The sequence below is a fragment of the Vanellus vanellus genome, assembly GCF_965231255.1.
Source record: "Vanellus vanellus genome assembly, chromosome: 6".
Taxonomy (NCBI): Eukaryota; Metazoa; Chordata; class Aves; order Charadriiformes; family Charadriidae; genus Vanellus; species Vanellus vanellus.
The window spans coordinates 23,969,653-23,983,149 of record NC_138911.1 but is presented as its reverse complement, the minus strand read 5'-3'; positions in this window follow the sequence as shown (position 1 = coordinate 23,983,149).

The following is a 13,497-nucleotide window of genomic DNA, read 5'->3' as shown; positions in this document are numbered from 1 at the left end:
CTTAACTTTCCTACACCTTAATCTATCTACATTGGGTCAGAGTGACTGAAACAAGGGTGGTTCTGCCAGATTTATTTTGTAATAAAGCAAGAACTATATCTTCAGTTTGGTCCATCTGGCATATTTCAAAAACAGCAACATCATGTTTAGATACAAAAGGGAAAAGAGATGAATATTTTTAAATAGGGATGTTGTCATAAACAACTTGTTACAGTTTTGGTTATGAACTTTTGTTTAATGGTTCATTACATTTAAAGATTCCTAAAGTTGTTCTCTCTTCCTCTTCCTGATGCATTCCTGTTTGTGAATATTATCACTTTTGTACAGCAATACCAGTACCAATGACTGTTTCCACCCCCTCCCCCCGCCCCGACCTTGTGGTCACAATTGAAAACATTTTAGCTGAGCTTTAAGGAAGGAAGGAAATTATTAAAGGAATCCTGATGTTGTTAGTTACCTGCACACAGCTGAATTTTCCAAGATGAATTCAAGAGGATAAGAATTATGTTAATAAGTGGTTCAAGAGGAAAATTAAACTCTTATGGTAAAACATAGTAGTAGTCTGAACAAAGAAAAGAAAAGTAGTCTGGTGCAGAATTTGAATTGTAGACTAGCTTCCCACTGAACACCCTAGAAGGATTTCAGATTGAAGAGGATCTGCAGCAAATGTGATTGAAGTTAATGCACAAAACAGAGCTGCCCATTTTCCTTTCTTGTCCAGGGGGAGACCAGTTCTTAGAATAGCATTGAGTTTTTCTCAAGTGCATCAAGAACAGGATCAAAGATTGTTCCCTTGCAGGATATTGTTGAGATTTCATGCTAGTATGATACCTCTAATAAAAGTGGTAAATGCATCTCTGGCATGGGAATTATGTGAATTAAAAAAAAACAACAAAAAAGCCCAACAAAAACCCCAACAACGAACAAACAAAACAAAACACCAAACAAAAAAGAAAAACCAAACCAAAACAAACCTCCACACGTGTCAATATTTATTTTATTTATTGTAGGTTCCATGGCTATTCTTACTACTCCTATGCTGAGAAAGACCAACTGAGTTTGCTCTCTTGTAAATGGGATTCCAACATGTATGGGGATAAGATATGAAAGAACAAAGTAGAAACAAAACTAAGGTAGGAGAAACTAGGAATTGCAAACCAACGTACACTGCACTATTTTATCTCATATGATGTTTAGTTTCTTCATTCCTCTCCAACTATAAGAAGTTTATTCAGAAAACTCTAGAAAATGTAGTCTTCTCTTTTACTTCATTTTAGTATTGATCATTTTATTTGGTTTGAAGATTAAAAAAATTCATTGATAATCTATAGTGCAAGAGACGTAGCAAATGAAGTCTATGTTGAGGCCAAATGCTCTCATAGAGATCATACTTGGGTCACAAAAACCCCATGCAGTGCTACAGGATTGGGGCAGAGTGGGTCGAAAGCTGCCTGACGGAAATGGACCTGGGGTGTTGGTGGACAGCCGGCTGAATATGAGCCGGCAGTGTGCCCAGGTGGCCAAGAAGGCCAACAGCATCCTGGCCTGTATCAGGAATGGTGTGGTGAGCAGGACTAGGGAAGTGATCATCCCCCTGTACTCGGCACTGGTGAGGCCCCACCTCGAGTACTGCGTTCAGTTTTGGGCCCCTCACTACAAGAAGGACATTGAGGTGCTGGAGCGTGTCCAGAGAAGCTGGTGAGGGGTCTGGAGGACAAATCTTATGATGAACGACTGAAGGAACTGGGGTTGTTTAGCCTGGAGAAGAGGAGGCTGAGGGGAGACCTTATCACTCTCTACAGCTACCTGAAAGGAGGTTGTAAAGAGGTGGGGGCTGACGTCTTCTCCCAGCTGACAGAAAGGAAATAGGTTCAAGTTATGTCAGGGGAGGTTTAGATTGGATATTAGGAAACATTTTTTCACTGAAAGTGTTATTAAACATTGGAATAGGCTGCCCAGAGAGGTGGTGGATTCACCATCCCTGGAGGTGTTTAAGAAAAGGGTAGATGAGGTACTTAGAGACATGGTTTACACGTGTTTTTTGTCAGGGTAGGTTAATGGTTGGACTTGATGATCTTAAAGGTCCCTTCCAACCTCAGCAATTCTATGACTCTACTATGTTCAATATGCTATTTTCTTTGCTTTGAACAGCTGCAAATCAATTTGATATTCTATCAATACAAATTTATTTTATAACTTTTATTAGCAATATCTTTATTTTCATATTTATATGTATACTGGCATTTGAAGCCCAGCTTGATGCTTTGTGCATCTAGTTCAACTAGGTTTCTTTTCTTTCTCCTCCTTTAACATTTTTTTTATTATTTTTTGGGAAAAAGTCTCTTTGAAGCATTCTTTGGCTGATTTTTTAATTGACATGAATGTTTGCATCTGTGACTTTCAACATGAGAAATTAGCATGACAGAGCATGCAAACAAAAAGCATTAGAGTAACTGCACAGATATTTTGGTTTGTTTAAAGAGAACTCTTCACCATAGTAGAAAAAATATATTAATTTTCTTTGATCTTAATGTCTTTATATTAATAAGCAGACGATTGCTAATATTAAAGTCATCTGATTTCCCTGACGCGTGAAATCTGTAAAATATGAGAAAATGAGAAAACACACCAGAAAAGGTGAAACAAACTCCTTTCATTAGTTGTCTGAAAAATATAATGTCATGAATGTTCCTGTTTGGTAGATTTAACGTTTTGTCTAACTGTCCAGTAAAAGTTAATAATAGCATCTATTAGACATTTTTATCCTGAAGGAATCTATCGCACTTTACACTTTGTATATAGAGATTGATATACGTGCATGGGACAATAAAGCAATTATTAAACTAATGTTGGACTCTTGACTTAGAGCACAAGATGGACAATGCATAGTGTGCAGAGCAGAGGAAATCTTTCACTGAAGCTTAGATATTGTTTACCACTAGAATAATATAAACTTAATCCTGTTTTATGCAATAAAAGAGATAAAATACTGGAGCAACTGCTGGAGAAGGTCCAACAAAGGGCTTCAAAGACGATTAGGGGACAGGAGTATCTTTCTTATGAGGAAAGGCTGAGGAACTTGGGTCTTTTCAGTCTAGAAAAAAGAAGACTGAGGGGGGATCTTATCAATACTTATAAATACTTAAAGGGAAGGTGCCAGGTCGATGGGAACAGTCTTTTTTCAGCGGTGCCCAGTGATAGGACAAGAGGGAATGTGCACAAACTTGAACATAGGATGTTCCACCTAAACATGAGGAGGAACTTCTTTACCTTGAGGGTGGTAGAGCACTGGCACAGGCTGCCCAGAGAGGTTGTGGAGTCTCCCACACTGGAGACATTCAAAACCCTCCTGGACACTGTCCTGTGCAGCCTGCTGTAGGTGACTCTGCTCTGGCTGGGGGGTTGGACTAGATGATCTCCAGAGGTCCCTTCCAACCCTGACCGTTCTTTGATTCTGTGAAAATACCTACATCTTTAATTTATATTGCCACATCTGATGTTGTGTTTCACTGTGGTCTCACTATGATTCTCAGAAAAATTTTGAACTGTAGCAGTGTTGTTGAAAGTAAACATCTACTGCCTGAGACAACAGTCCTTCACAGTGTGTGGATTTAGTGGCTGTCATTCAACTGAACATTGGATAAGAAATTACTCTTTTATATTTAATCATTTATTTTGAGGATATCATGAACTCCCAGAGGTGAGGCATATGCTCGTCATGATGGGCTCTGTTTTGTACTAGATCAGTCAGAAGAGCATCCATGCACACTTACATGAGAACAGCTTTTCTACTAAGTAATTTTTCTGTGCATGTATATACACACACATTTGTGGTTTATGTACATTTTTTTATATGTGCAAAACATATAAAGTTGTTTTTCAAGACCTAACCTCTCCTGGACAAATCAAAGCTCTTTACAGTATTCAGTGCTTCTTCATTTACTTTGCTGGCCAGCTACAATATGAAAATTGGAATATTAGTTTCTGTGACCTCTGATGAGTCTATGTAACCCTCTTCTCTAAAGAAGAGGCAGAATAACAGAATTTACAGAAGGACTAGAGAGATGGATTTTTAAAACGCAAAATAAATTAATGAAAAAAATAAGTTAGAATAAACTATTTTTGTTCTGCAGTAAATTGTGACTTTTATACATGTATACTTGCATAATCACCACACAAATACATACAGATGCACTACTCTTCCCTTTTTACAGTCTACCATTTCACCTCCTTCAAAACTCAAAATTTCCTCCTAACTTTCCCATGGCACACAGCATGCCTTAGACAATTACTGTTGTCATTTTTCAGTACATCACTGCAGGCTTACAGAAGGCTGAAATAAATGTGTGTTGGAGGCATATGTTTATTCTTATATGACCTTTAATTATAATTAATTGTTAGTGCTCATAAATGCTAGCTATATATTTGTAGATGCTTTTTAAAGTTCTATTTTATTTGCTTTAAGTGAGAAAGTCACTGTTGCAGTTATCTTCTCTGATTACTTTATCATGTGACACTAATAAAATTAAATTGCTTGAGGAATTTTTACATAAATCCTAGTTTTATATGATAATTACATAGGCCAAAAGAATTACCTAAATGATTTGTTGGATAATTCTGTAGAATTTGAATAAGATTTGAAATTGCAAAGCGAGATCACTAATATGTTAATCATTTTTGTAAGTGTATTTCAGAATTTGATACACAAATAAATTAATTGTTTTTTTGAGAAAAATATAGTCTTGGTTTGGAACTGAATAAAAACTGTTACTGTCTGATCGCATTTGGATTCAGTTTTGGGAAAAAAAGGTCTTTGAATATCTGATTCATTGCTGTAGATTTGAAACTTCATTTTACCACAGCAGTATGTGGTCAGAGCAACTGCTGGACCATTCTTTGGCCTGTAAATTCTAGAGCCTCAGGTTCTGCTCAGTCCTACATTACTGCCAATTATATTGTCCCACAGCAAACCATTGGTTTTAGAAGTACAGAAATAGCGAAGGGTTCTTAGCCATTGTTACGATGTCAGCATAGATGCTTGCTAGAAACAACACTTAAACTCATAGGCAATTGTCACAAATTAAAGTAATATATGGTCTGCTCTGATTTATATTGAAAAATAACCCAACAACCGGCTGGTCTGAAGCTCATTGGAACCCATGCATAGTCAATACAATACCAACTGCCTCTGGAGTATTAAAACATCCATAAGTTGGCATTTCTGCAAAATATATTAACATAGGTAGGCTAAGAAGAAAATAATTAATGTGGATGAAATATTCTCCATGTCAGCAATGAAATACATTTAGGAACTGGAATCTTTTAAGAAATATTAAAATTAATTAATTTGCTTGATTTTGTGTCTTTCATTAAGCTATTTCATTATCTTGTGAGTATATTCATAAACCTTCAAATTTTAGCATAAACAATTATGAAATCCAATAATTAAAGAAGAACAGGTTCTCACTCATCTTTCTTTCTCCCCTTCCATCTCTGCTTTCCCATTTCATGAAGCTTTAAGCTGCAGAACCTCTCTTCCTGTATCATTTCCTAATTAAAGACCCAGTAAGGAAGAAGAGCAAATAATTCAACTGTCTTATGTTTAGAGAATTATGATGGAAGCTTGTACTTCTGCTAGTGATGTAGCCTCTGCAGAGAAAGACATAAGTCAGTTTCCAAGGCTGTCAACACTTTTCCTGAGTGTTAAATTCATTTTTAGAGTCCTGTTAAATTATGAAATACTCATTTAAAAAGGAAATATGCCTTATGCGTTTTGGATAATTATTGTAACTGTCTATTTCACATAGACCAGTGTGAAAAAAAGTGACTAAAAGCAATTGATAGGGGGTGAACTTCCAGGAGAGAGATTTATTGTTTAGAAGTAATTAAGTAGTTTATCTAATATTATTATTATGTGAGGACAAAGAGTCAGTAACAGTGTCAAATTACAAACCTAACTTTGTGACTGTTGTTTCTACTTTACTGACAGAAGGAATAATTGTTCAACTTGAGGGGAACAAGAAGGGGAGGTGAAGGACTAGGGTTTTAAAACAAATGTAGTTCTTTGATATGGAAGACATGCTAAGAAGGGAGAGCTAGAACTCACTTGCTCAGGTGAGGTTCTGGCTCTCTTCATACCTGGCACACAGCAAAAGTAATCAGGAACTATTCTAAAATGTATCTAACACAAGAGATTCAGCTAAATTCAGTCAGAGTTTACAGTGACTGCCAGCGCCATGAGTCCATCCTCACTCTCCTGAAGGTTTGGCTACAGAGTCTCAGAATGGCCAGCTGAGAGAGAGTGCAGCTGGTGGTCCTGGGAACGCAACTCTGCAGAAACCTCCTCCAGGGCTGACCCTGCTTCCCTGGGAGCTGCTTTATATGGAGGTCCTCACCCTGCCCTTTCCCTCACTTGGTGATGGATCACACTGGCACAGACCCTGACACAGATCTGCAGACAAGTGCTTACTATGTAAAGAAGGAAGAGAAGAATATTTTGTCAGAACAAAAGATTTTTATGAAACAAAGGCTCAGGTTTTAGGCACTGAACTCTTAATTCTGAACCATGAGACAGCACAAGTATCTGTCTTGTTACTTCCATGTCTCTCTTTCTTCTCTTGAGTTTATCAATCCAGTGTTAATTAATGATCAAATTGAAATGAGGTAAATTAACATCTAGACCTTCTGAGAGAGGAAAAAGAATAAAGAACACTTCAATGTTTTTCTAAATTGTCTGGATAAGGCAAAGGAGAGAAAGAATGGAATACCCAAGGACTCACACACACACACATACACACACACAAAAAAGCAAAAAAAAAAAAAAAAAAAAAAAAAGAAAAAGGAATGATTCTGCAGTTCTCCTAGCTATAAAAGTCAGTCTGTTACAATGACTTTAGGCAACACAATTTCCCAAAAAAGTTCTCAAAGCATTTTACATATTTAAAAACATAGAACCACAGAAAGGTTCAGATTGGAAGGGATCACCAAAGACCGCCTAGTTCAACCCCATGCTACAGTCTTTCACTAGACCAGGTTGCTCAAAGCCATGTCCAACCTGACTTTGAACACTTCCAATGATGCAACATCCACAACTTCTTTGAACAACGTGTTCCACTGTCTCACCACCCTAATCACAAAAAAATTCTTCCTTATATCCAACCTAAATACACCCCTTTTCAGTTTAATCTAAATTGATTTAAATTAATTTAAAATATCTCAAGGAGTTGCTGCAGCCATCCTAGAAAGGGCACTTGCAGTTTACAACACAAGTGGCCATGACACTGAAAAGTACTGAAAAGAATACAATTAACTTTTCTGTAGCACCAAGAAAGAAACAAGCAGACCTTACTGAATATTTATTGGATAAAAAGCTATCAGAATTTCAGATGTAAGTCCCAAACAGCAGCACAATCTCACTCAGCAGTCTTCTGAGGATATGTTTTTTTAGTTCCTTGAGATTTTAAGTTTTTTGATATAGGTGTTTATTTATTCCTTTGGAATTTTTCAGCCAGCCAAGCTCTGGTTTCAAAATGCATTTTGAAGGAATTTTTTATTTCTTTTTTTTTTTCTCCTAAATACAAATATGCAAATCCTTTACCCTTTATTGTGCCATTATGAGATGAACGTTAAACTATTATTGAAAACAGGCAAGAAATTCATGCAAGCTTCCACCAGTATTTAAAACTTAAGTAGCTGTAGAACTTCTTCTATTCCTGACCGTATTATGGCATATATCTATAAGTATACAGGGGCTCATGACTTCCTTAAATTGAAAATATAAAATTCATTATATTGAAATGTCATTTAATCAAATAGAGGTTTTTGTATAGAGAAAAAATTACTTTCTTTTTCCCAGAAGTTTCCTCTAAAGCAATAAATTCTCACTACTAATTGCTGACCTTTCTATATGTCTGTTCTACATGAAGTAATTCATCGATATCACAGTTACATTTAGGGATTACATTTGTACCACTAAATTCAATAATATTTTTGCCATTGGCTTTACTGGTATTGGCTTAACATGATAGGCTTCTTCACTGTTCAAAATTTTTTCCCATTGACTTTACATGATAGGCATTTTCCTGGAAATGAAAGGACAAATTAATAACTCCTGCAAATACTAGAAGCAGACACTACTTGCACTCTGTCTGCTTATGTGGAAGTCCATGGGGTGGGTGCTTAGGGAACAAGGTATAAATATAACACAAAATAAAAAAAAAAAGTAATGACCTCTAATTGCATTACTGTTAAGATGTAGAAGTGCCAGAGTATGACAGATAGATTTGCTGGGACAATTTGCTGAAAGCAATAGAAAGAACACTCAGAAAAGAGTTTGTTCTTAAAAATAAAATTGAATAATTGAACAGTTTCACAGCCATAATGAAAGTGATTTCTAAAACTTCTAAGCTATTGTTATATAACAACTGAGAAGGTTAAAATAATGTAGCATGATTCATATAATTGCTAATATTACAGCTGAGCTATTTAAGAACAGAAATGCCACGTGAGAGGGAAAGGAAAAATAACCATACATTATGCATTGTTCTCTCCCTCACACACATACACATTTCCTTTGCCTCAGTTCCTACACGGCTATTATTTGTAAAATCTATACATGGGAGAGCTTGCACTTATTCATGAAGAAAGATCATTTTGTGATTCACTTAACTGTCCAATATCTCGGCCACACTGTGGTCATGATGGGTAATTTTAATGAAAGATGAGATAGGGATTTCTCACTGTTCGAAGTTTCACAAGTGCGAAGGTCAGTCCTTCAGGGTAGTAGTGCAGGGACATTAATCATCCTTCATACTGAATAGTGGCCTTATTCTCTTATGAGAGCCTGCAGTTCTCTTGACTCTACGACTTGAAGGCTGGCAGAAAGTCAAGAGACAGAAAACAGCTGGCTTAATTCCAGTGTTTCATGTATTAATATATTTCCCAAAAGGCAGCAAGATGAAAAACTAAGGGAAAAAGTCCACACAATGGGTGTTCTTATCATCAAAATTCAAGTGATACAAATATACCAGCTTTTCTCTATGAAAGAGAGAAAATAGAGCTGAACAACTTCTCATTAATTAATAATAGTGTTACTATCATCATGAGGATATGAGAACTGTAACAGAGGAAGGATTTGTAAAAAACAGTAATATTTTTATTATTTTTGTCACTTTGAAGCAGTTTTTCAAAATGTTTCCCCAAATTCTCTTCCTTATAGTAGAATACTCCGCTTTCCTACTCCTTTCCTAAGCTGTTCTCAGGAACATTTATATGCATGTGATAATGCATTTTCAAATGAAGTCTAACATATGTGAATAATCAGGAATACAAAGTACTTCTGTTAGAAGAAGGAGCATTCTGCTTTGCCATGCCAACAAGTGCATGATCATTGAAATAATAAGCAGTAATAAAAACAGATTCCTTGCTCTCTTAAATGCGGTAATTACAATCAATAGCTAGAAGCTGCTGAAAGGGAATGTAGAAAATAATTCTCCTTTTACTCCCCTTATAATTTCTGTAGCATTACAACATACACCTAAAACTTGCTTCTCATAGCAGGATTTTTCAGTTTGATAAAAAGTCTGGATGATCATACACCTACAATTTCCTCCTACTGGAAAATCCAGGAGAGGATTTTAGCTGGTAACTAATGCAGAAAGAATCTCTAGTGTATATTTACAAGCCCTATTACTCATTAACCCTCAGTTTCCCAAATTCCCCAAAAAGGCTTTACAGCACTAGAATCCGTTCTTCTTTGTAATTAGTCTTTATAAATGTTATTAAATTAATTACCTCTGAACTCATTTAATTTTAAACTGCAGGGTAAAGATACTTTGCTTTGGCCAGAGAGAAAAATGTAGAAATGTAGTTGTCCATGACAAAGACATTGCATTTGTTCATGAAGGAGCCTCATGAAAAATTAATTGGTAAGTGTGCCAACAAAATCAAACCTATGTGACTAGTACATTCACTGTAAACCTCAGACATAACCATCATAAAATTATGAAACATGAATCACATTGTTGACTTTAGTTTATTTTCTTCCTGCAGAAATGAAAAACAAACATTGTATTTTGGGCTGAATAAAATGTTTTATGTGGAAAAAATTGCCTAGATTGAAATATTTAGGCAATCGTGCACAGAAAAGTCTTGCTACTCAGTGCTTGATATAAAAGGCAAAGAAGCAATGAGTTAACATCTCAAAATTGCCAGACTCTCATAATGGGAACAAAACAAAACAAGTTTAGATAGGTATTAATGAAAGTGTAGTCACAAAAGCATTATTATATGTAAAACTTAAACACATTTCATATATATTATTTAATATAAAAAGATATAATATTCATGCGTACATGTATCTCTATACAACTTACTACCCTTTCTAAGTCATCAGGGTAAACAATTAAAAAACTGTAATGAGCTCCATGATTATAGCAGAAGCCTTGAAAGTAGAGGCACAGGATGATAGCAGATGCCCCACAGACACAAACAGAAATGGCTTTAGAAGTTTTAGAACTTAACAAAAGTAATTCATATAACAAGGGGAAATTCGTGGCTCAGCTGTGCTAATGAAGCCTTTAGTTATATATTAGAAAGCTTTACCCTTACAGATGTTGGAAAGAAATAGGACCTCGTATTGGTGGAAAGCATGCTATTGCATAGGGGTCACACAATTTGGTTTTGTTTAGAATTGTGTTATGACATGTAAAAGCTATCCAGAACAAATAGCATAGGCCGAGCTGTCTTTAGACATATCTAAATCTGCAACAAAATCTACTAATTGGGAAAGTACCTTTATTCAAAATTGGATATGTGCTGGTATCATGTACATATGTAATTATTATCTGGTCTAGCAGTCTGTTGCTTGTATTTTGGTACAGTATCCTACTCACTGTGTGTGGTTGTAATTTTGACAATAAGGCAAAAAAACCAACTGCACAAGTATGACAAGTCAAATTCCACTTATGCTGAGAAACAGGAGAGTTGAACCAAAACCACATTTATTCAGTTTGAGTGCCATATCACTGCATATTAGTAATTATTTTTCTTAGCTTACTTCTGAAACTGTCATAATTTAACCCTAGCCAGCAACTAAGCATCACACAGCTCACACCTCCCACTGCAGGATGGGGAGAGAATCAGAGGAGTAAAAGTGAGAAAAACTTGTGGGTTGAGATAAAGACAGTTTAACTGGTAAAGTAAAATCCACGCAAGCAAGCAAAGCAAATTAAGGAATTCATTCACTGCTTCTCATCGGCAGACAAGTGTTCAGCCATCTCCAGGAAAGCAGGGCTCCATCACGCATAACAGTTACTTGGGAAGACAAAAGACATAACTCTGAACATCCCCCACTTCCTTCTTCTTCCTGAGCTTAATATAATGAGCATGACATCATATGGTATGGAATATCCCTTTGGTCAGTTGGGGTCAGCTGTCCCGGCTGTGTCTCCTCCCAACTTCTTGTGCACTCCCAGCCAACCCACTGGTGGGGTGGTCTGAGAAGCAGAAAAGGCCTTGAGTCTGTGTAAGCACTGCTCAACAATAACAAAAACATCTCTCTGTTATCAACACTGTTTTCAGCACAAATCCAAAACATAGCTTCATACTAGCTACTGTGAAGAAAATTAACTCTATCCCAGCCAAAACCAGCACCTAGTGAATATTTTAAGCGCTATATACATTTTTATATTGTGGAATGATACCTACATTGGAGAAGGAAAATTTGCAAACCCCTCTGGGAATATCTAAGAAACATTCCTTATGGCATTAGCCATTTTTATTGAGTATTCAAAGTCTATTGAAACAAGTTCATTAGGTTCTATTCATCTTTAAAACTTGTGGTATAACTGCTCATTTCTTTGGCTTTGGAGAGAAATTACCTGAAACAAAAGGGTAGCAAATAACTAATTTTGCAACATGATAGTTTTTTCAATGTTGCTTTTATAGTTACTTCATTTTTGTTTAGGCTGAAATTATTTGGCACTTTCAGCTTAACCCTATGAATAGTTTCACCTGTACCTCAAAATTCTATTTTTATGGTGAATAAAATGCTTCTTATTTTTTTAAACCCAACAGTTTACCTGAGTTCAAATACTGGATCACGTCATTAGTATTATGGTCCAGGATGAAAACTAGAAAAAGATCATGGCATTCTATATCTAAACTCCAGATCCCTATTCAGTACCCATTCTTTATATTTGTCTTTGGTCTTTTGTCTAATGTTTTTTTTTTTTATGTGTCAAACATTAATGAGCAAACAGAATTTCAGGATTTCAGTGACACTTAGTTTCATGTGGAGACATTGCTTGGGATATGTGTATTAGTCTGAATAACAAATAACTTTGTAAAGAGAGGCAAGAACAGTGATTTTAATGTCTTAACTTAAAATATTGATCTCTGAGTTAAACAAGGAAAAGAAATAATAGCACCCAGGCACCCAATAAACACAGTACAGGTATTAAAGTTGCCAGAGACATAGCCAAGGAAAATTATTCACAAATAACTTGTCTGCAGTTAGTTCATTCACCTCATAGGAACAGCTTCATACAAAATATTTCTAATAGCTATGTATAACAGGAGATGAAATAATTAAGTTTTTCCCAGGTACTAAAAGGGAAGCAAAAAATCTAAATGTACCAAATCAGTTGTGTGCTCATTTGTGGTTTGCCCAGTTTTAACAGAAACCAGGAGTCCTCTGTCCCAGATTTCCTTGGCCTAACCATTAGACTGTAATGCTTTAGCTAATCGTAATGACAATTTTATATATATATATACACACACACATATATATGCATGCTTAACCCAGGAAAGTCCATTGCAATATTATACACACAGCTTAAGTACTTGTATTGCCCAGGGGTGTACTGTAATGTAATAGGGATAATGATGAAACCAAAATTATACATAATTATCTCATTTGTCTTTTTATTTCCAAGAAGAAAGAATACTAGATAAAAGAAAATAATACTTACATGAAACATGCTGGAAGTCATCAACACAACAAGAGATAACTCTTGGCATGAGGAAGGCTAAAAAGATTATACTGTGCCTCTAGTGAATTGTGTATGACCAGAACATATGAAACAATATTAGTCTTTCCTATTACTAAGTTTCCTGTCACAGTTAAGAGTCATTTAGAAGACATAAACAAAAGCTATGTTACAGCTTATGATATGATATGATTATTCATGAGCAGAAAACCAGATACTTTTCAGATACCCACTATCTGTTATACTGCTTTACGTGGATGATCTTATATGCCATGGAGGAGAGAGGAATGTTTCTAGTGTGTTGCTTTCATGTGTGATCATACATTAGTCCCTAAGATTCATAACTCCACAAAAATACCTTTTGACTGAAAGGAATTTTCACAGGAATATAGGCTTTAATGGTGCAATAATAATTTACAGAAAAGAAATGAATCTTGCAAAACTTCAGTATTCCCAACTGACTAATTTTGGAGGACTTTAAGTTCTTATTACATGTTAAGTTTCACAA